The 21,075-nt window shown below is 35.8% G+C and overlaps 1 non-coding gene across 1 annotated transcript; it reads left to right on the top strand.

The window, feature by feature from the left end:
• Positions 1-10,289: 10,289 nt before the first annotated feature.
• Positions 10,290-10,411, top strand: LOC124107180 (small nucleolar RNA SNORA40). The gene has a single exon (XR_006856312.1). It is a non-coding gene; the product is annotated as a small nucleolar RNA SNORA40 (small nucleolar RNA).
• Positions 10,412-21,075: the final 10,664 nt, after the last annotated feature.

The following is a 21,075-nucleotide window of genomic DNA, read 5'->3' as shown; positions in this document are numbered from 1 at the left end:
TTGCTGGTAACCTAAACACATCCTCCCATTATGCTAAGTCATCTCTAAATTACTGATAATATCAAATATAATGTAAATGATATATAAAATAGTTATTATACTGCATTATTCAGTGAATAATGGTCAGGAAAATATTCTAAATAGGTTCAGGACAGAAGCAGTTTGTGTTTTTGATTTTGGAGTATCTTCCAATCCAAAGTTGGTTAAATTCACAGGTGCAGAACCTGCAGAAGCAGAGAACTTACAACGTAGATGTTACACCAGCCTTCTGATGTGCTCCAAGCAAATGTCATTTTAATTCTCATGTGACAAAACTAATTATTCAAATAAAATATTCATTTCAACTTTTAAAATATAGCTTTGTTTTCCTGGTAAAATGCTGTGCCTTTCCGTGTTTAAATTTAAGTCTGCATGTTTATTTTTTTTTAGAAAATTGGACTCAAAAGTGAAATAACAGCTTCTGAGGGTTCCATCTTATAGAACATAAAATAAGTATTTTTGCAAAGTTGTCTTCTTCCACTGTCTCCTCCGTTTAAAACTCTTCTGTGGTTCAGTCCTTTTTCTAAGCCCTCTGCAAGGAAGCCTCTCAGCAGCTGTCAGACAGCGCTTTTCCAGGATTCCAGGGAGTTATAACCTTTCCCAGAAATATTTTAGGGGAAGAAATCACTTCTAGATCAAGGCAAAATGTGTTACCAATGACAGAAAGTGATTCAGAAATTTTCCAGAATAGGTTTCTTTAAAAAAAAAAAAAATGCTTCCAGAAGCAATCCCCAAGCTTCCTTCTTCAACCACAATATCCAATGCCAAAGAACTAGAAATGTGCATCTTGCACTTTGTTCACAGAAGATGATTTCATGCCCTTTAGAGCAGCTTGCTAATACTTCATCAAGAACCTACTTGAAGACTACAGGTTACTGAGGAAGGGTGATTGAAAAAGAATTTAAAATGCTGGAACATTTACCAGGTTATCAGAGAGGGGAGATGTGGGATAGGATTTAAGGTAGAGAGTTAGTCAAGTGTGCAGTTTCTTCTTCACTCTCACTTAACTGAATGAAATGAGGAAAACCTGAGGAAGGTTTAAAATTATCTAACAGACAGTAGCCGAAATGGTTCCTTCCAAGGCATTCAATCACAGGACCAGCATTCTCTCAACGCTTGGACTTGGATTTGAGATGATTGGTTTGGTGTTAAACACACACAATGCATTCTTTGTGGAAGACAGACATTTGTTACTTATTCTAAAAATTTATTTCAATTAAAACTGTATCTAAATGCAAGGTAGTTTACTAGATCAAAACATGGGATAGAAAAAAGGACAACATTGGAAGAACTGGAGAAATCTGAATAAAGTCTTCTGTTTTATAGTAAATGTGCAAATGTTGGTTTCTTGGTTTTTCCAAATATACCAAAGTAATGTGAGATATTAAAATGAAACACTGAGTAAAGGACACGCAGAAACTCTCTGTACAATCTACAACTTTTTGTACATCTAAAACCATTCCAAAACAAAACGTTTGTTTTTAAAAACCTCTATAATATTCTTCTCAATATGATAGTATAGTAAATTTATCATTCCACCCAAAACTAATTTTCCCATTGTGATCTCTGAAATACATATTACAATACAATCACCTCGTAAATTAAACTGATAATTCTAACTCATGTTGGAAGAACAGATATTTCTAATGGCTCTGGAGAATCTGTAATCTCTTTGTAGGTAAAGTCATTGATAAAAGAAAATACATGAATCAGGGAATCAAAAACAGCAAGATGTAAGTTTATGTGACTCTTGAAGGCATTAAAAATTCCATTAATAAAGACTGTGAATTTCACGTTTCCAGTAGCAAGTGTCTGTTACAAAAACAATTGAAACTTGTTTCACTATAATTTGCTAAAAACATGAGTTAATTTCAATTTAATAAAATTTCTTTATTGTTGGTGACCCACTGTTTTGATTTTGGGAACAGGGTTCTGAATAAGGATAAAAACATGATACTGAATCTTTGTCAATTCACAAAATATACAAGCTTTTTCCCTAGTGTATGACTGTGGCCAGAGCTACTGAAAAAGCAAACTTTTGAACATAAAAATTAATAGGATTTTGCTTTCTAACATTTCTTTTAAATATTCCCCCAAATGAGCTCCTATTCTATCTAAAAAGCAAGAAGAAAAACACTCTGAGCTCTAATAAGTTGAGGGTTGGAGGTACAACAATAATATAGTGATGGGCCTCAGCAGATGCCACCAACGGCAGCGTCCATAGCACTTCCCCAGCACGGCCATCACCATCCAGCCTCCTGTTTGTAATGGGCCAATCCATAATCATCCTAGATAATTATTCTTACTCCTATTTTAAAAATATCCAGGAAGGACACTCACATGGACTCCCTCAGTTGTGCATTGCAACATTTAGCAAATCTCACAGCTGAAAGTTTCCCTTACTTTAGTTTCAAAATTACTGTGCAATTCCATATATGGAAAACAGAGAATAGAAGTACATTAGCATTTCTAGCAGTTGTTGTATTGTTTTGTTTTAATTTTGGAATAGAGTAAATCAATCCCTTAAGAGACTGATATCCTACAGATGAATGACTGACCCTGGATGGCGAAAAACCGACTTCCCCAGATGACTTCCATTCTGACCCGCCAGGACACATCCCAAAATGAAACAGCAGACTTGACAGGCTTATCCTGAAACAGCCAGTTCTTCTTAATATTATGGTGCTCCCTAAGGACCCAATATATGAATTTATCAAATATACAAGAACATTGTCAATAATGCTGGATTTGACTGTCATTATTGAGATTTGGATTAGAGTAATACACATTAGGAAAATCAAATCTCTCTGTGATATCTAGTATGGCATAAACATTACATTAATAAAATTTCACAAGAATATTACAAAACAGGTAACTCATTAGGCATATATTGTCCCCCAAACTACTTACCCACATACTTTACTAAAAAATCTTTATGTAAGACTACTGCAGTTTCTTTAAATTTTTTATCATATTAAGGCAGTTGAAAAATTTTTATTAAGACACTAAAATTAACAAACTACCTTGGATTTGAAATTTTATTAATTGTTCTTCTTTTGTGTTTCTTGGCACCCTCAGAACACTTTGTAACACTTTTATAACTAAAGTTGACGAAATATTTTAGGCCACTGGAAATCTCACTTATGTCATTTTCCAGACCAGTTTCAAATTGAAAACATGTTCATACTCTGCACACAATTTTGTCACACAATTTCTCCACAGTGAACTCAGCAAATCAACTATGTTTTTTTTTTTTAATAAGGTTATTTGTGGACACTAGAAGTGGCAATTTTTGACAGACCAACTGAAAAATAGACAAAGTCAAAAATCTTTCCATTCTTTTTCTATAAAAAAGTATAAAGTGCTAAAACTAACATTATATGGCAAACTATATAATATTTTAGACAGTACCAAATTATCTTTAATGTCCAAACTGGCCATGATTTCTTTGAATTTGACTGTGGAAAAGAAAGGCTAAAATATGCTGTAAAATGCAGACTTAATAAAAAGCAGAATAAAAAAGTGTTTTGAATTCTAGCTTAGTGTCATACCCATAGGATCTTTTTTTAAAATATTTTTTCTTTTTTTAAGTTGTAAATGGACACAATATCTTTATTTATTTACCTTTATATGGTGCTGAGGATCGAACCCAGTGCCTGACACGTGTCAGGCAGGTGCTCTCCCACTGAACTACACCCCCAACACCCCCCCATGAGATCTTTTTAATTAAAAATAATGTGAATTTTAAAAATTAGACTTCTAGATAGTTCAAAACGTTTGGCTTAAGCCATTAAGAAAACAAACAGTAAATAAAACTAAAGTAATTAACTGTGTAAAAATAATACAAAAAGGAATATTATATTTTCTTTTATGAATTCACTTTTTATTTGAATCTTTACTCAAATAAATTCCTATTCCATCTAAAGGCAAGAAAGTATGTATTAATATTTAATAGAGTAATACTTAAGGGAATAATAATAAAATAAAGGTAACAGTGACAGGAAAAAAATAACATTTGAGATTTCTTGGCAAACTACTCCTTGGCAAAACCTGCATATTCTTGTTGGATATATGGTGTTTTGGGATATAATATTCCTCTGCATAACACTCCCACTTGTTCCTCATATTTCATTCTACCTGTGGGAATGAATGACAAGTTTTTCCTAAAAATAAAAAAAAATAAATATATATATATATATATTTATATAGGATTTTGCTTTCTAACATTTCTTTTAAATATTCCCCCAAATAAGCTCCTATTCTATCTAAAAAGCAAGAAGAAAAACACTCTGAGCTCTAATAAGTTGAGGATTGGAGGTACAACAATAATATAGTGATGGGCCTCAGCAGATGCCACCAACGGCAGCATCCATAGCACTTCCCCAGCACGGCCATCACCATATATATTATATATATATCACCATATATTAAATTTATATTGAATTTATATTAAATATATATATATATATATATATATATATATATATATATATATATCACCATATATTAAATTTATATTGTTATTCTGATTGGGTAGCTGTAGGGTCAGATGGAATGGGGCCAGGACCTAGAGACTAGGTAGGTGTATGCGCTGACTGGAGTTAAGAGTCTGGGTGTGCAGGTGTAGACAGGAGAGGAAATCAGCTAACCCAGATGTAAGAATGGTGACCGGTGTCAAGAAAATGAGGGTGATACAGGCAGACTAGGGAGTCGTTGGCCAACAATGAGGAAGACTGGCAGAGAGATAGACGAGTTTCTTAAAAAGATTGTATTAGTTGGCTTTTCATCACTATGACCAAAACAACTGACAAGAACAAATTAAAGGGGAAAATTTCATTTTGACTCATGGCTTCAGAAGTCTGAGTTCAAGGTTGGCTAATTTCATTGCTGTGGACTTGAGGTAAAGCCAACCATCATGGCAGAAGGGCATGGCAGAGGAAAGGTGCCCAGCACATGGGGGGCAGACTAGGGACAATTAATCCAGGCCACACTCCCAGTCACCTTCTTCCTCCAGCTGTGTCCCACCTTCCTACCTGATAGTCCATTCAAATTATTAATCTATTGAATTTAATAATCCACTGATGAGATTACCATTCTCATAATCTAATCATTTCACCTCGAACATTCCTGCATTGCCTAACACATGAGCTTTTCGGGGGCCATTAAAGTTCAAATCATAACAAATGTACGATGTAATGCATGCAGTAAGATAAACACGGAATTGGCCTTAGAGAGACTTGGCAGCTTAAGGAGACTGTATTTCAATGAGAGATCACCACATTTGGGGAATGAGCATGAACAGAACCAGCCCTGAGTTTGGGAGGTCCTGGGACAGATTAACCAAGTATAGAAGCAAGGAGAGGAGCAAAAGAACTCTCTCCTTAAGTTGCTATTCAATGAAGATCAAGATTTAGTTCAGCAAAACTAGTAAGTTCTAGGAGCTGTGCTATACAACTTTGCAACTACAGTTAACAAGTCTATAGTGCACATTTAAAAAATTATTAAGAGGACAGATCATGTGTTAAATGTGCTTGTCATTACTAAAGTAATAAACCCAGAAATAGCAACGTCTGGATCACTGAGCCAGGCAAGGAAGCCCTGCCACTAGAACCTAGATGTAATTTCAGAGCACGGGAGCATTAGTGACCAATGTCACATTGAAAGAACCCTTGCTCCACTAAAGGATCCGTAGTTTCTCCTTTTCACCTCTTTGTTTTTTCTTTTCGGTGTCATTTACTTTCCTTACCTCGGGTCCCTTGTCAAAATGGGAACCACTCTAGAATTACTCACGCTCATACTTTAAATATAAATTTCTCTGGCATCTTCCATTTAAATTTTTGGTTTCTGATTACAGAAGGGAAGGCTTGGAACACTATTGGTGCACAGCTCACTTCTGGGGAGGTCAGTTGTCTGAGTCAGAAAGGTCTTTTGGCTGTTCCTGTGATCCACTGGCTTTGGCATTTCAAGCATCCAAGTGGACGACAGGAATCCTAGGAAGATCTCTACTGCTTGTATCTGTCTTCCTTTTCACCAAGTCTTTCCATCATTTAGCATAAGCCATTCCCTGCTTCTTTGTTTTCTATCTCTTTGCTTCTAAATAATCTTGATACATCAGTTAATTTCATTTGTATCAAGTTTTCTTGCCTCGACATCAATTTGTTGCCTTTGTGATACCTAAAAGCCCATCATCGTGTTATGCTATAACTCACTGTTTACCTGTCCATTCTCCACTAGACCACAAATTTCAGGGGAAAAAAGTGATCAAGTTTATTCATTATACATTTGTAGCCTCAGCACCTGGACTAGTAGTCATCATTTATAAATAAGCATTCAACAAATATTTGTTAAAGGAAAGAATAACTACATAAACCAGAGATAGAAGTTTGCTCTCTCCTTTTGCTTAAGACTCTAGGTCTACCCTTCAATTCCATCTTTACATCCACTCACCTCAAAGCATAGAGAGCTAGCTGACAAGCCCATTACATCACAGTTCAAGTGGTCTGCTTCCTCAATGACAGATGGGCTGCTAAATACCTCTGCCACCATGAACACAGTTCTACAACAAACCACAATCGTCTCTTTCCTGAGCTACTATAGTCATAATACTAGGTCTGTCTACATCACTTTTGCCCTGAGAAAGGTCCCCAAAGGGCTGCCTTGTCCCTTCCACCATGTGAGGATGCAGCAAGAAAGTGGTACCTAAGAAATAGCAGCACTCATTAGAAGCCAAATGTACGTCACCTTGATCATGGACTTTCCAGTCTCCAAGATTGTGAGAAATAAATTTCTCTTGTTTTTTTAAGTTACCTAGTTTATGGAATGTTTGTTATAGCAGCACAAGGAAGCACAGGATGAATTAATGACGCATGCCACATGGTAAGATTCTTAGCATTCAGTGTTTTGCTATCTGATTGATCCCCTATGCATATGCTCCTAACATGTCTAACTGGTTATAGATTAATTATAGATGGGCAATTTATTTATGTATTTTACTTTTATTTAGGCCATAAAGGCTTACAAAATATCTCCCTTATTGCTTTTGTAGTAGTCTCATTAACCTTCATACATATAAATTTTCTATTCTTACTACTTTTCAGATCCTCTAAAAGGAATTTAGTTCATTATGAAAAACTTGGTAAAGCATTGAAGAAATGGGATCAATGAGAAACTTAAAAGGACAGGGAAATTTTTTAAATATATACTAAACCTATACACATAGAATTTAAATTAGAAAAACAGAAGTAATATCATTAAATGACAAACTTGGTAGAGGTAATAGTCTGAGTTTTAGTAGGACATTTTAAACACTGCATTATAAAGCTCTCCAAGAAAATGTTTTAAAATTGATTTAGTTAAGTAACCTGTCACTGAGATTGAAATAGCAAGTAATGAAAAATGTCAACACCCTGAACTAAGATATTTAATGGCATGACAAAGAAGCCAGGGGTAAGTTTGGTTTTATGTCGCATCTTAATTAATTATTTGGAAGGAGGAGTAAGCATTTACAGATTATATTCTGAAATGGCACTAACTTTGATGATGCTACAAAAATGATTAATAGGGAAAAATAAAATGCACCAGGGCTTGGAACATTTAGGAATATTAGTAAGTGGAAGAAAAAAAAGAAGATATAATTGAGTAAATGAAAATAAGTTTTGAAATTTTTGAAGAACAATTTTGAAAGCAATAATGGTAGGAGTTTTTAACATCACACAGGTTAACATATTGTTCTGAATGTAATAAATCTAGCAAATATGAGGCTTAGCAGCTTTTGCTTGACCCATTCAAAGACAAAATGGTCAAATTTTTCTTTGGATAACATATAATCTGAATGAAAAGGACAAAATTTTGGAATGATTCAATGTAGCTAAACTCTTGTGTACTCATGAATTTGGAAGTGAGATGGATGGCATGATGTTGTTGGAACAAATACTAAAAGTACTAGAATTGAAGTATTCTTTAACTATTCTACTTTCTCTGGACATCATGCTCTTTAATAAAGAAAAAAACTAATGACTGAAGTTTCTCTAGCATGGGGCTATCAAGAAGAGAAGCCTTCTGGTTCTAGCAAGATGGAAGAATAATGTATTTTGAAATTCTCCTACCACAAATATTCCTAAATTATGAAAATAATTTTAAAGAAGAAACTTGAAATAAAGAGTAAGCTGCCTTTGTATCACCCCCTGTGCTTGCCTTAGATGATGCAAGGAGAGAGGAACAGCAGATACTGGCCCCATAGGAGTAGATATGCTATCTCAGGACCAGTTGAAATGAGAGTTAGAATTAGGTCTGCATGTTCAGTCAATTGGAGCTAGAACACAGTTTACCATCAGCACCAAAAGACAAGGAAACTTGTCTCTACCTGGGATTTTGAGGAAAAGGGAGGAATTCTTCTTAGAAGTTACCCCTATCAGTATCAGGAAATAAAACCAGAGTTGATGAAACAGAAAATTTTATGAATGAAACCACCAATTAGATACAAAGGAAAGAAAATTCATGATTTAGGAGACAAAACTGGACAAAGTATCCAGACTGAAGACAAGAGATACTTAGAGGAAGAAAAAATAAAAATGAGACACAGAGGACAGGGATGGTAGAAAAAGAAATTTTACCATATGTCTCAGAGCAGTTGCAATTAGCATGAATTAAGAGAATATGAAAGAAATAATGATTGAAAACTCATTAGTTCAATTTTTTTTTAGAATTAGTAAACAATGGAAATACTAATGGTAAGGAAGCTCAATAAGAATAGAGAAAGATCAAATGGGGAGAAAAAACTGCAATAAAAACATTAAAGTGAAATAAAATGAACCAAAGATGAAGAAAAATAATCTTAAAATAACCAGAGGGAAAGATGAATTATCTGCCTGGAAAGAAAAATTAACGCAATATTAGACTCCCAACAGCAGCAAAGGAATTCATTTAAAAAGTCTGCCTTCAAAGTGCTGAGACAAAAATAACTTTTGGTCTAGATTTCTATACATTGCTAAATAAGAATTCAAGAGTAAGAGCAAAGTAAAGACATTTTCAGACTAAAATAGTTTCCTGTGCATAATCCTCTATTAAGAACTTCTAAAGGCTGTGCTTTAGGACAAAAGTTATTTAGTATCATGTAAGAATAAAAGTTAGCAAAGAGATGAGAAAATATGTGTGCAAAACTAAATAAGTAATATTTCATATAGAGTAATAATGGTGATAAAGCTGTACAAAATCAGGAAGATCATATACAAAAAAGGCCTAAACTCAGTATAATTTAAAAGAATGTCATATCGCATTAAAAAGAAAAATATCCAGAAAATCTAATTAGATGCAGCGCAAGGGAAATACCTAAAAGACACACAGAGACTTATTCTTCCATATTACATGATCAACTTTGTAATGTCTCATAAATATTGGTGCTCTTGGTTTGTTGATTGTAGAAACTGTATTTATCTAATAGCTGGTGAATATTCATATTACTCAGATCTTCTACGTATTGGCCTATTTTTCTTTCTTAGAGTAGTTAAAGTCTCTAGCTACTTACCTGAACAGTTTTGTCAGCTTTCACTCTGTTTGGATGCTGTGTATACAGGTATCTATAGGTAGGTATATATTCATCATGGTCTATCTATCATCTTGCTCCAGGAACTATTTAATGGTCTCTCATATCTCCGCCCTTATGCTAGCTTTGTCTTGAATTCTATTTCTTAGATATTAAGATTGCTATTCTAGCTTTCTCTCATGTTCTATATACCTAGTATATTTTTTCCAGTCTTTTATTTTCAATTTTGTATGCTTTGAGTAGTGTCCCAAGTAGACAAAATATTGATAGAGATAATGATTGCTCAATCCAAAGGTCTCAGTCTCCTTTGACTCTTTTAGTATCCTCCTTCCACACACATAGATTGTGATTTCTTCCCTTTTGAGGGCTTTTTTTGGCATCTTTTTAAATTTTTTCATTTCTTTACTTCCTATTCCTTTTTAATCTCAATTTTATTTTTCCTTCATCAAAATACAGTTCACATTTTGGGTACTAAACTGGCTCCTCCGACTCTCATGCCAAACTCTATATTCTAAGTAGTAGGAAGAAATCAAAGAGAAGAGAAAGGCAGGCTCCATGCCTTTAAAAGGAATGACCTGAGAGTTGCACACTCTACTTCCACTAATATTCCCTGGCCAGAAATTAGTAGCATCTTGAGCTGGCCACACCTAGCTCAAGAAATGAGTTTTATTAACACTGGTGGATTTTTTGTTTGTTTGTTTGTTTGTTTTGTTTTGTTTTGTCTTGTTTTACTTATGAACAAAGACTTGTAGACAGGTGCAAAGCTTCAATCCTCTTTTTCAAGCCAGAACTCATTTAGTGTGAGTTTTGATACATATAAGAAGGAATATAAGACTTAAGGCAGCTTAAAGTGATGCCATTTCAATAACTATCAAGTTGTTTAAAAAAAACACACACACACAGGTCATGAGAGAAATCCCAACATTCCAATTTTCATATCATGATAGAAAATGGACTTTTTAAAAGAACAAAAGAAAGAAAAACATGAAGCCAGGCACAGTGGTGCACACCTGTAATCCCAGCAAGCTTGGGAGGTTGAGGCAGGAGGATCACAAGTTCCAAGCCAACTTCAAGCAAAAGTGAGGCACTAAGCAATTCAGTGAGATCCTGTCTCTAAATAAAATACAAAATAGGACTGGGATGTGGCTGGGTGGTCAAGTGCTCCTGAGTGCAATCCTGGGAAAGGAAGGAAGGAAGGAAGGAAGGAAGGAAGGAAGGAAGGGAGGGAAGGAGGGAGGGAGGGAGGGAGGGAGGGAGGGAGGGAGATGAGCATCTTTCATCCCAGTGAAATCATGTTGTTTTTCAATGGAGAAAGGAGAAAAGAGATGTTGACTCAACCACTTGTGCTTCTTGTCATAGCACATCCACTGTATCATATGGAAACCCACTCCCTCCTCAAGGAAGACAATCCTAGACACCCATTCAGCTATAAATCCAACTAAAAGCCCACGATTTCTAGATAATACACAGTCCTTCCCAGCAGACCCAAATATGATGTTCACAATCCTGCAACCTAGAAACCAAACAAGAAACCTGTCCCTTCTTTCATTTCCAATATATAATGCTAGAAAAAGAGCAAGGTCACCAAAATAGAATTTTTTTTTTAAAGGAATGGTACCAAGAGCGTGGTTGCTGGTCCATATCAGTTTTCAAATGCTAAAAGGCAGGAGTTCCACACTCCCTGACCTGACCATAAATTCTTTGGTTAGCTATATGGTGCTGGTCTCCTGGAAGGATCCCTCTGCATGATCCCTAGATTGGTCCTCTGAGGATCTGGGGGTTTACTATGTTCCATGATCACATCTGATGTGGGCATTGACTAGTATGTTCTTTTAGGGCCTGTTCGGATTTTGCACCCCACTGAATGCTAGTGCAGGACTAATATTGGGTTTTCTTCAGCAATTAGGCAGAAAACAACCATAGATTTTGCAGGCTAGGTTGTTGTTTCTTTGAAAATACAATTTCCTGAAACATTTAGTAGGTTTTTAGTCAACTTGTTTTCATGAGTTCCGTAGGCAAGGATCTATAGACAAAACTCTTGTCTAGACTTAAAAATCAGTCTCTTGTTTAGTGACCTCTAGACCCTGCCCATTTCCTCCTTGCAGTTCAATGGCTGTTTCCTTGAAATCATGTAAAACAACTGTGACAGTAGTAAGACAACTCTAGATGGTCCTTGTCAATTGGAGTGGCTGAATTGTCTGGCCTAGAAATCTTAATGGGAAGTGACTTTTTAAATATAAAATAAGAAGTTACCGAAACTTATTGGCCTCCTGTATTTCTAGCTCTATATTGTTGAAAATTTCATCTTTTAGTTCTTCTTCCAAAGACAAGCTTTCCAACATGAGTTTTTGTATGGCAAAATAAACTGAGTCTTTGTACGTCTGAAAATAGTTTTAATAATGTCGTCACACTAAATGAAAATTTGTTTAGATTTAAAATAAGAACAATATAGGATTTCTTTTTCTTTCCTTTATGGCTTTAAAAATATTACTCCTTTTTCTTCTTCCCTCCAATGTCATTGCTGAGAAACTTCAAGTTAATGTTATTTTGTTCCTTTGTTCATGATCAGCTCTTTCACTTTAGAGTTTAATAGAAATGTCTCAAGGCAATTAATATTTTTGAATTTCATTGTAATGTGGCTAACTTGGGGTTTCTCATTTAACCTCTTAAACACTTTACATGCTCTGAAGACAAAAGCCATACATCTTTTATTTTTATTTCTCTTTTTTGTGTATGAACTTATAAAAATAGAAGTATGACATTTATAATATAAAGCATACAATTTTATGTGTTCAGGATATACTCACTAACCACCACCCACATCAAGATATAGAATATTCCAAATACCCCCAGAAGACTAACATTTTTAAATTCTTTATTTATTATTTGCATATTTTGAATTTTTAAATTCTATCATCATTTTATTAGCTTTGCCTGTTACCTGTCTATATCAATAGAATCATACAATGTATGGTCTTTGGGGTCTTTTTACATTTTGATTATATTATGTTTGGGAGATAAATTGATCTTCTGAGGGGAAAAGTAGTTCATTGTTTTTCTTGCTGTTTAGCTCTACATTTTATAAATGTATCACAATTTATTATGGTTTCTCTTTTGATAAATATTTTGGTGGTTTGGAACTATTATAAATACCACTATAAACATTTTTTATCATGTCTGCTAATGTACACATATGTACACTTTGGTTGAGAAAAATCTCAGAGTGAAATTTCTTGGTTATGGGTTGTGCATATGATCAGTTTTAGTAGATATCATCAATTTACCAAAGTCATTGTTACACTTGGACTCCCTCCAACCATATGTAAGAATTCAGTTATAGCAAGATATTGATATCTGCTAATTCTGCATAGCGGATTCATAGATGTCTATTACTATACAATTTTATTTATTTTAATTTTTGTTGATTCTTTTTAGTTATAATAACAACAGAATTTATTTTGACATAATTATAGAAGCATGGAATATAATTTGTTCTAACTCAGGCCAGTACTTTCCTTTCCCCTCCCCTTCCTCCCACCCCCGTTCCCTTCCCCCTACTCCACTGATCTTTTTGCTATTTACTTACAAATTTTTCTTTTTCAAATTAGTGTCTTGTGTATGTACATGATGATGAGATTCACTGTGGTACATTCATATATGTACATAGGAGAGTTAGGTCAGGTCATTCCATTGCCTTTCCCTAACCTATCCCCCTTCCCTTCTCTTCATTTCCTTTGTCTACTCCACTAATCATTCTTCTATTCCTTTTTTTAACCCTCTCCCACCTAATTTTGTATTAGCTTCCTCATAACAGAGAAAACATTCAACCTTTGATTTGGGGGGACTGGCTTATTTCATTTAGCCTGATAATCACCAGTTCCATCCGTCTACAGGCAAATGCCATAAAGTCATTCTTTATGATTGAATAATACTACATTGTATACATGTACCATATTTTCTTCATACATTCATCTGTTGAAGGGCAACTGGGTTGGTTCCATATCTTAGCTATTGTGAATTGAGCTGCTACAAACATTGATGTAGCTGCATCACTGTAGTATGCTGATTTTAAATCCTTTGAGGAGTGGGACAGCTGGATCAAATGGTGGTTCCATTTCTAGTTGGTTTTTTTTTTTTTTTGGAGGAATTTTTTTCTGTTTTCCAAAGTGGCTGCACCTATTTGCACTCCCATCAACAATGTATGAGTGTACACTTTTCCCCACCTCCTCATCAACATTTACTGTTATTTATATTCTTGATAATTGCCGTTCTGATCAGAGGAAGATGAAATCTCAGGGTAGTTTTAATTTGTTTCTCTAATTGCTAGCAATAGTGAACATCTTTTCATATATTTGTTGACTAATCTTATTTCTTCTTTTGAGAAGTATCTATTCAGTTCCTTTGCCCATATTTTTTGGTGTTAAGTTTCCGAGTTATTTGAATATACTAAATATTAATGCCCTATCTGAGGACTAGGTGGCAAAGTTTTCTCCCATTCTGTAAGCTCTCTCTTCACATTCTTGATTGTTTCCTTTCCTGTGAAGAAGCTTTTTAAATTGATGCCATTCCATTTATTGATTTTTTATTGTACTTCTGGAACTTTAGGTGTCTTACTGAGGAAGTCAGTTCCTGAGCCAACGTGTTGGAGTATTGGGTTTTCTTCTAGCAGGTACAGAGTTTCTGATCTAATTCCAGAGTTGGTTTGATCCACTTTGAGTTGAGTTTTGTGGAGGATGAGATAAAGGGGTTAAATTTCATTTCAAGTCTTCCAGACACCATTTGTTTAAAAGGCTATCTTTTCTTCAACATATGTTTTTGGCACCTTGGTAGATAATTATACTTATGTGGGTTTTTCTCTGTATCTTCTATTCCATTATTATTCATGCCTTGTTTTGGTGCCAGTACCATGCTGTTTTTGTTACTATACTTCCATAGTATCATTTGAGGTCTAGTATTGTGATGCCTCTTACTTTGATTTTCTAAGGATTCCTTTGGCTATTCTCAGTCTCTTATTTTTCCAAATGAATTTCATGACTACTTTTTCTGTTTTCTGTGAAGAACATCATTGGAATTTTGATGGGAATTGCATAATCTCCATATAGCACTTTTGGTAGAATGGCCATTTTGACAATATTAATTCTGCCTATCAAGAACGTGAGAGGCTTTCCATCTTCTAAGGTCTTCTTCAGTTTTTCTTTATTGTTCTATAGTTTTCATTGTAGAGGTCTTTCACCTCTTTTTTTTAGATTGATTCCTAAGGTTTGTTTGTTTTGTTTTGTTTCTTGAGGCTATTGTGAATGGGATAGTTTCCTATTTTTTCCAACAGATTCATCATTGGAATATAAAAACATAATAGATTTATGGGTGTTGATTTTGTATCCTGGTACATTGCTAAATTCATTTAGAAGCTCTAGATGTCTTCTGGTAAAGTTTTGGGGTAGTCTTCTCAATACAGGATCATGTTGTCAGCAAACAGATAATCTGATCTCTTCGTTTCCTATTTGTATCCCTTTAATTTCCTTCTCTTGCCTAATTACTCTTGCTAGAATTTCAAAGCCTATATTGAATAGAAATGGCTAAAATGGGCTCCTTGTGTTAGAGGAAATGCTCTCATTTTTTCTCCACTCAGAATAATGTTGGCTTTGAGTTTGTCACATACAGCTTTTACAACATTGAGGTAAGTTCCTTCTATCATTAGTTTTTCTAGTGTTTTAGATATGAATGGGTGCTATACTTTGTCAAATGCTTTTTTGTATATATTGAAAATTTGTGTGATTCTTGTATTTAAGTTTGTTGATGTGATGAATTACATTTATTGATTTCCATATGTTAAACCAACCTTGCAACCTTGGGATGAAACCCAGTTGATCATGGTGTATTACCTTTTTAATATTTTTATATGGTTTGCCAGTATTTTATTAAGAATTTTTGCATCTTTGTTCATCAAGGATATTGGCCTGAGTTTTCTTTCCTTGATGAGTCTTTGTCTGGTTTTGGTATCGGGGTGATACCGGCTTCATAGAATGAGTTTGGCAGAGTTTCTTCCTTTTCTATTTCATGGAATGCATTGAGGAAAATTAATATTATTTCTTCTTTAAGAGTCTGGTAGAACTCAGCTGAGAATCCATCCAGTCCTGGGCTTTTCTTTGTTGAAAGTCTTTTGATAGCTGCTTCAATTTCATTATATGAAATTGATCTATTTAAGTTTTCTGTATCCTCCTGGTTCAATTTGGGTAGGTCATATGTCTCTAAGAATTTGTCCATATCTTCAAGATTTTCTAGCTTATTGGAGTATAAATTTTTAAAATAGTTTATAATGATTCCCTGGGTTTCAGTAGTGTTAATGATGATATTATCTACCTCAGATTTTAATAATTTTAATTCTTCCCTCTTTATCTGGTATGAGGATAGTAACCCCTGCTTATTTATGAGATCCATGTGAATGGTGTTTTTCCCATCCTTTCACCTTCAGTCTGTGAATGTCTTTGCCTGTGAGGTGAATCTCCTGCAGACAGCATATTGTTAGGTCTTAGTTTTTTAATCCAACCTGCCAACCAATGTCTTTTGATTGAAGAGTTTAGACCATTTATAGTCAATGTTATTATAAAGTGATGATTTTTATTTCCTGCCATTTTGATTTATTTTTAGTGTTTAATTTAGATTTAATTCTCTTTGATTAACTACTTTTCTTGTGTACTTCCTCCTTATGGTGGTTGTCATTTTTATTTTTCATTTCCTCTTTACAAAATACTTAATTAATGTATTTTTTAGTGCAGGCTTTCTTGATATAAATTCTTTTAGCTTTTGTTTATCATAGAAGGTTTTTATTTCATCTTCAATCTTGAAGCTTAATTTTGCTGGGTATAGTGTTCTCAGTTGACATCCATTTTCTTTCAGAGTTTGGTATATATTATTCCAAGCCCTACTAGCTTTTAGGGTCTGGGCTGAGAAATCAGTTGATTTCCAGATTGGTTTACCTCATGTGACCAGATGTTTTTCTCTTGCAGCTTTTAAGATTCTATCCTTATTCTGTATGTTAATCATTTTGAGAATAATGTGTCTTGTAGTATATCTGTTCTGATTTTGTATATTTGGAGTCCTATTTGCCTCCTGTAGTTGAATTTCCAATTCATTCTTTTTTTAATATTTATTTTTTATTTGTATTTGAACATGATACCTTTATTTTACTTATTTATTTTTATGTGGTGCTGAGGATCAAACCCAGTGCCTCACATGTGCTAGGTGAGTGCTCTACTGCTGAGCCACAACCCCAGCCCCTCCATTTCATTCTTAAAGTTTGAAATTTTTCTGATATTTATTAAAAAGATTGTGCTTTCCTTTAATTTGTATTTCACAGACTTCTGAAATGAATCTTAAATTTGGCCTTTTAATGTTATTCTAGATTCCTTGACTATTCTATTCATGGTCTCTTAACATCTTTTCTCTATCATCAACTTTATTTTCAAGGCCTGAAAATCTATCTTCAAAGTGGTCTAATCTATTGGTGATGCTTTCCATTGAAACTTAAATTTAGTTTATTGATTCCCACATTTCTAGGATTTCCATTTGGTTCTTTTTCAGAATCTCTCTTTATTGAAGTTATCTTTCACTTGCTGTATTTTCTCTCTGATTTCAACCATTACAACATTTTTAGCTCATAAAACAATTTAACTATGAACTTTATAAATTCCTTCTGTGCATTTCCTCCACAGTGGTGTCAATGACATCTGTTGTTGAAGCATTATGGGTTGTTTAGGATGGTTTGTTCCCTTGCTTTTACATATTGTCTGTATGTCTACCCATCTGTTGGTATAGTTCTGACTTCTTTTAAGCGAAGGACTACTTTGTGAGCTTCTTTTTCTTAAGAGCCCTGGGTTAGGTGAATATCCAGATAATAATATTTTAATTCAATGTGTGACCGACCTCTGTTGACTCCAGTCTCAGCACCATTTTAAGAGATGCCACTGAGACCTCTTTAGTATAATCACTTCTGAGCCAAGATCATTCTATTCAACCTTACAAGAACAAAAACTTGTTACAATTTTCTCTGTAATTCCTCAAATTCAGGCATAAACCCTATAATAAAGTTCTGGAACAGGTCAAAAAATAGTTGTTAAATTTAGTAAACTTACTATATACTTAAGCGAGGGCAAAAGAGGGAAAGAAAGATTGGGCAAATAGCAGAGAGAAAGAGAGACAAAAAGAGAGAGAGAGAGAGGAGAAGAATTTATAAAAGGTAATTTACACCAAGGTAGAAAGGGGAAATAGATGAATGGGTGTTCTTTGAGGTAGTAGTTGATAATGAAAGAGAATGAATAGGGGATAAGTGAAGTAGGTATAAACTAGAACTAGGAAAACAAAGATATGGAGGTTGATTCCAATTAATTCTTTAACCAATTAGATGATATACATTTCAAGGGTTGAAGGTGTAGTGTTGGCTATGAGTTAACAATTATCCTTCAAGTTAAGGAGCTATTTATATGATCAAAGTTGACCTTAGAGTTGTTTATATTATATCAAGGTGAATATATATGTCAATATGTGTGTGTGTGTGTTTGTGTGTTTATATTATGTCAAGGTGAAGAAAATTTTTGTTTAGTCTTGGTTTGTATTTCACTGGGATTTGGATATTTAGCAGATGTACATCAGTCTTTGTCTGAGGATCTCTCCCAAGTTGGAGGGGGCACAGGAGCCAATTATTTAGTTGCTTTGTACCTCCTACCAACGGCTTCTTGCCTGTCAGCTGACGGCTCAAAGGTGCATTGTTGTGGCTTGGCTGTTTATATTGTGTGTGGTAGTTCAGGAAGCAGGCTGTGAAGTGCTTCTGTGTTTACTGTGGGTCACTAGGTACCTGGCCTCTATTGGATCCTTTTCACAGTAGTGAAGATTCTGGTGCCTGTCTGTGAGCACAGAAACTCTGGTTGTGGTTTTTCAGCAGATGATCTGTGATGCAGAAATATTCCCCTGGTTGACACTGCTCTTGGAGGTACTATAGTGAGGGGTCTCTGGTGGTTCACTTAAACTCTAGTCTCTACTGCCCCAGGTTATGAATGGTGGACATTGATTCCCTCTGCTTATTAAGTTTAATGTAAGGTCCTGCAAGTGTCCACACAATGCCCTGCCATTTGCCAGTTGTGATCACCTGTTAAGGTGGGTATCAGTCCCTTTTTCCTGCATAGCTTCTGGCAATTTCCCCCTGGGTCTCTATATCATTGAATATTCAGACAGCTTCCCTCTAGTACTGGAGATCCTGGGGACTGTCCTTAGGCTTCCTATAGTGCCTCCCCCTAGTGTCAGTGGTCAGGACCCTGTGACTCTGCTTTCCTTTGTTTGGAGCCAAAGCTTTGTTGTTGTCTGAGTCAAGCAAGTCAGCAAATGCAGTGCAGTGCTTCCCACCCACCCTTGCCTGGGTCTCAGAGGCTGAGCAAGGTCAGGTGCACTTCCCCAGCACAGTCCTTACAAGCCCATTTCCCTTGTTCACAGGGAGGGGAAGGGGGTTTCAGTGATTTATGGCTAGTAGTGGTCCTTCTAGAAGTTCTCTCTAGCTGGATTCTTGAGAGGCTCCATTTCAGAAGACTTCCCCCGGCTTAATTTGCAACTGTCTGGATGTGGGAAGTTGTCACGCTGATTTAAGGGGGTGACTGGTCTGCTGAGAGCTCCACAAGATGGCTGTGGATCCCCAACCCAGTTCTCTTTTTACAATTTGGTTTTAAGCTGTTTGCACTGCTTTTAGGAGCCTTCTGTTGCTGTCACACTTTAAATTTTGTCTCTCTTTTTGACAGTTTTTTAGTGGGTGAGCTTAAGAGAATGTCCATTCCTCCCATTTGCCCCTTCCCCTTCACATCCTTGGGTTCGGGTTCAGGGTCTGGTAACCTACCTTGCAGTCTCTCCAGGTCTCAGATAATGTAATATTGAATCTAAAGGCTTTTATTTTGTCACCCACCTCTCAATGCTGCTTTTCCTTTGCTGCCTCCTTTCTGTGCTATGAGGAGATTGGGACTCGCTACCTAACTTGCTGCTGCCATCTTCCCAAAAACCTTTTTGCAATTTTTTTTTAATATGTAAAAAAATATAAAAACTAAAAGCAATTTCAAGAGGAACGTAGAAGATCCCTCAACATCCTACCGAAGCCAGAAATAAAGACAGGCAGTCAGTGTAGATCGGTAAATTGGGTCAGATCAGATCAAGGAGGCCAATTTGGGTCCAGGAAGTTGGAGACTGCCCCTGAGGAACTGAAATGTTAATCCCTTCAGAGCCCTTCCTCCACTCTTATCAAGATAACAGGCCCCTCCTCCAAACTGTTGGGAAGGTAACCTGTCCCAGGACTTGTCCCTCCCTACAGGGAGTTGTAAAAGTTGTTAATTAATGTGCCCTGGACCCCTTTCCTGCCTAGACCACTCCACCAGTGGCCCCTCCTGTCCATCTGCTTCTCACTTTTGGCCATCCCACCTGGGCCTAGTCGTGTACACAGGAAGGAGAGAGAGAAGGGAGAAGAGAGCGGGAGACCAAAGGAACTTTAGGATGTATTAAAGGAGGTAGACCCTTCTCACTTCTTGAGATACCAGAATAGCAACTATGACCCCCTACTCCCTCTCAGAAGAAGTCTATGTTACCCCTTTTTAAAATAAACTCTGCTTTATATGCTTCCTCAGCGTGCTTCTCTGATGTTATACTTCACAGGTGAGGAAGTAGAACTTGTCACCCGTAACCCATGGTATCACCACCATTATCTCAAAGACAAAAACTCTTGCAGGAGGCCAAAGAGAAAAACCAAAGGCTTCTGGGAGCAATGGAAAAACATGGAGTCCAGATCCCTTGCAGGGAGAGTAAGTGAAGAATTCAAAGGAAAGGATGTTTTTTTAACCCTCTGAACCCTCATTGAGAGGCCACCAGGGGTTGTCAAGGAGCCAAGGAAAAGAGGTAAAGAGTACAATGAGGAGTCAGTGAAACTACTATCTAAATCCATGTTCCTGTGACCTTGAGAAGAAATGCTTTTGCCTCACAGCTGCAGCAAAGCTCCTTTTGTGGATATTGGTCTCATAGTAAACTTATTTATAATATATTTTATATTCTTCTAAGAGCAGAAAATATACCCCAGTGTTTACACCTAAGTCAGCACTTCTGGGGTAAAACCTGGGAATGTGTTCCATAAACTAGCTCCCTTGATGACAATGGTGTGTGGCCAAGTTTTGGAAACACTAATATGTAATTTTTTATATCACTGGGTTGGCCCATAGACTTACATAATTGAAAGTCACTAAACCATGGATATTCCTGGCTCTTTCTTACATGTGAAGAAAAGTTCGTTCAGGGGTATGGGTTCATTTGGAGTCTGAAAACAAGAGTGGTTTTCCCATATTTACAGTGATCAGACTCTGTGGTATTTGATTCCAACTTGATAATAATGAACAGGCCTCATTGTCCTGCCCACCAGGAGGCGGTGCTAAGAACCTTTCACTGGAGAGTGTGAGGTTCAGAAAGCTACACTGAGGTGC

This window comes from Marmota monax, unplaced genomic scaffold (genome assembly GCF_021218885.2).
Source record: "Marmota monax isolate L192 unplaced genomic scaffold, Marmota_monax_Labrador192_F-V1.1 WCK01_AAM20220418_F8-fsc00099, whole genome shotgun sequence".
Taxonomy (NCBI): Eukaryota; Metazoa; Chordata; class Mammalia; order Rodentia; family Sciuridae; genus Marmota; species Marmota monax.
The sequence above is the reverse complement of the archived record's forward strand: the minus strand, read 5'-3'. Positions and strand labels throughout refer to the sequence as shown.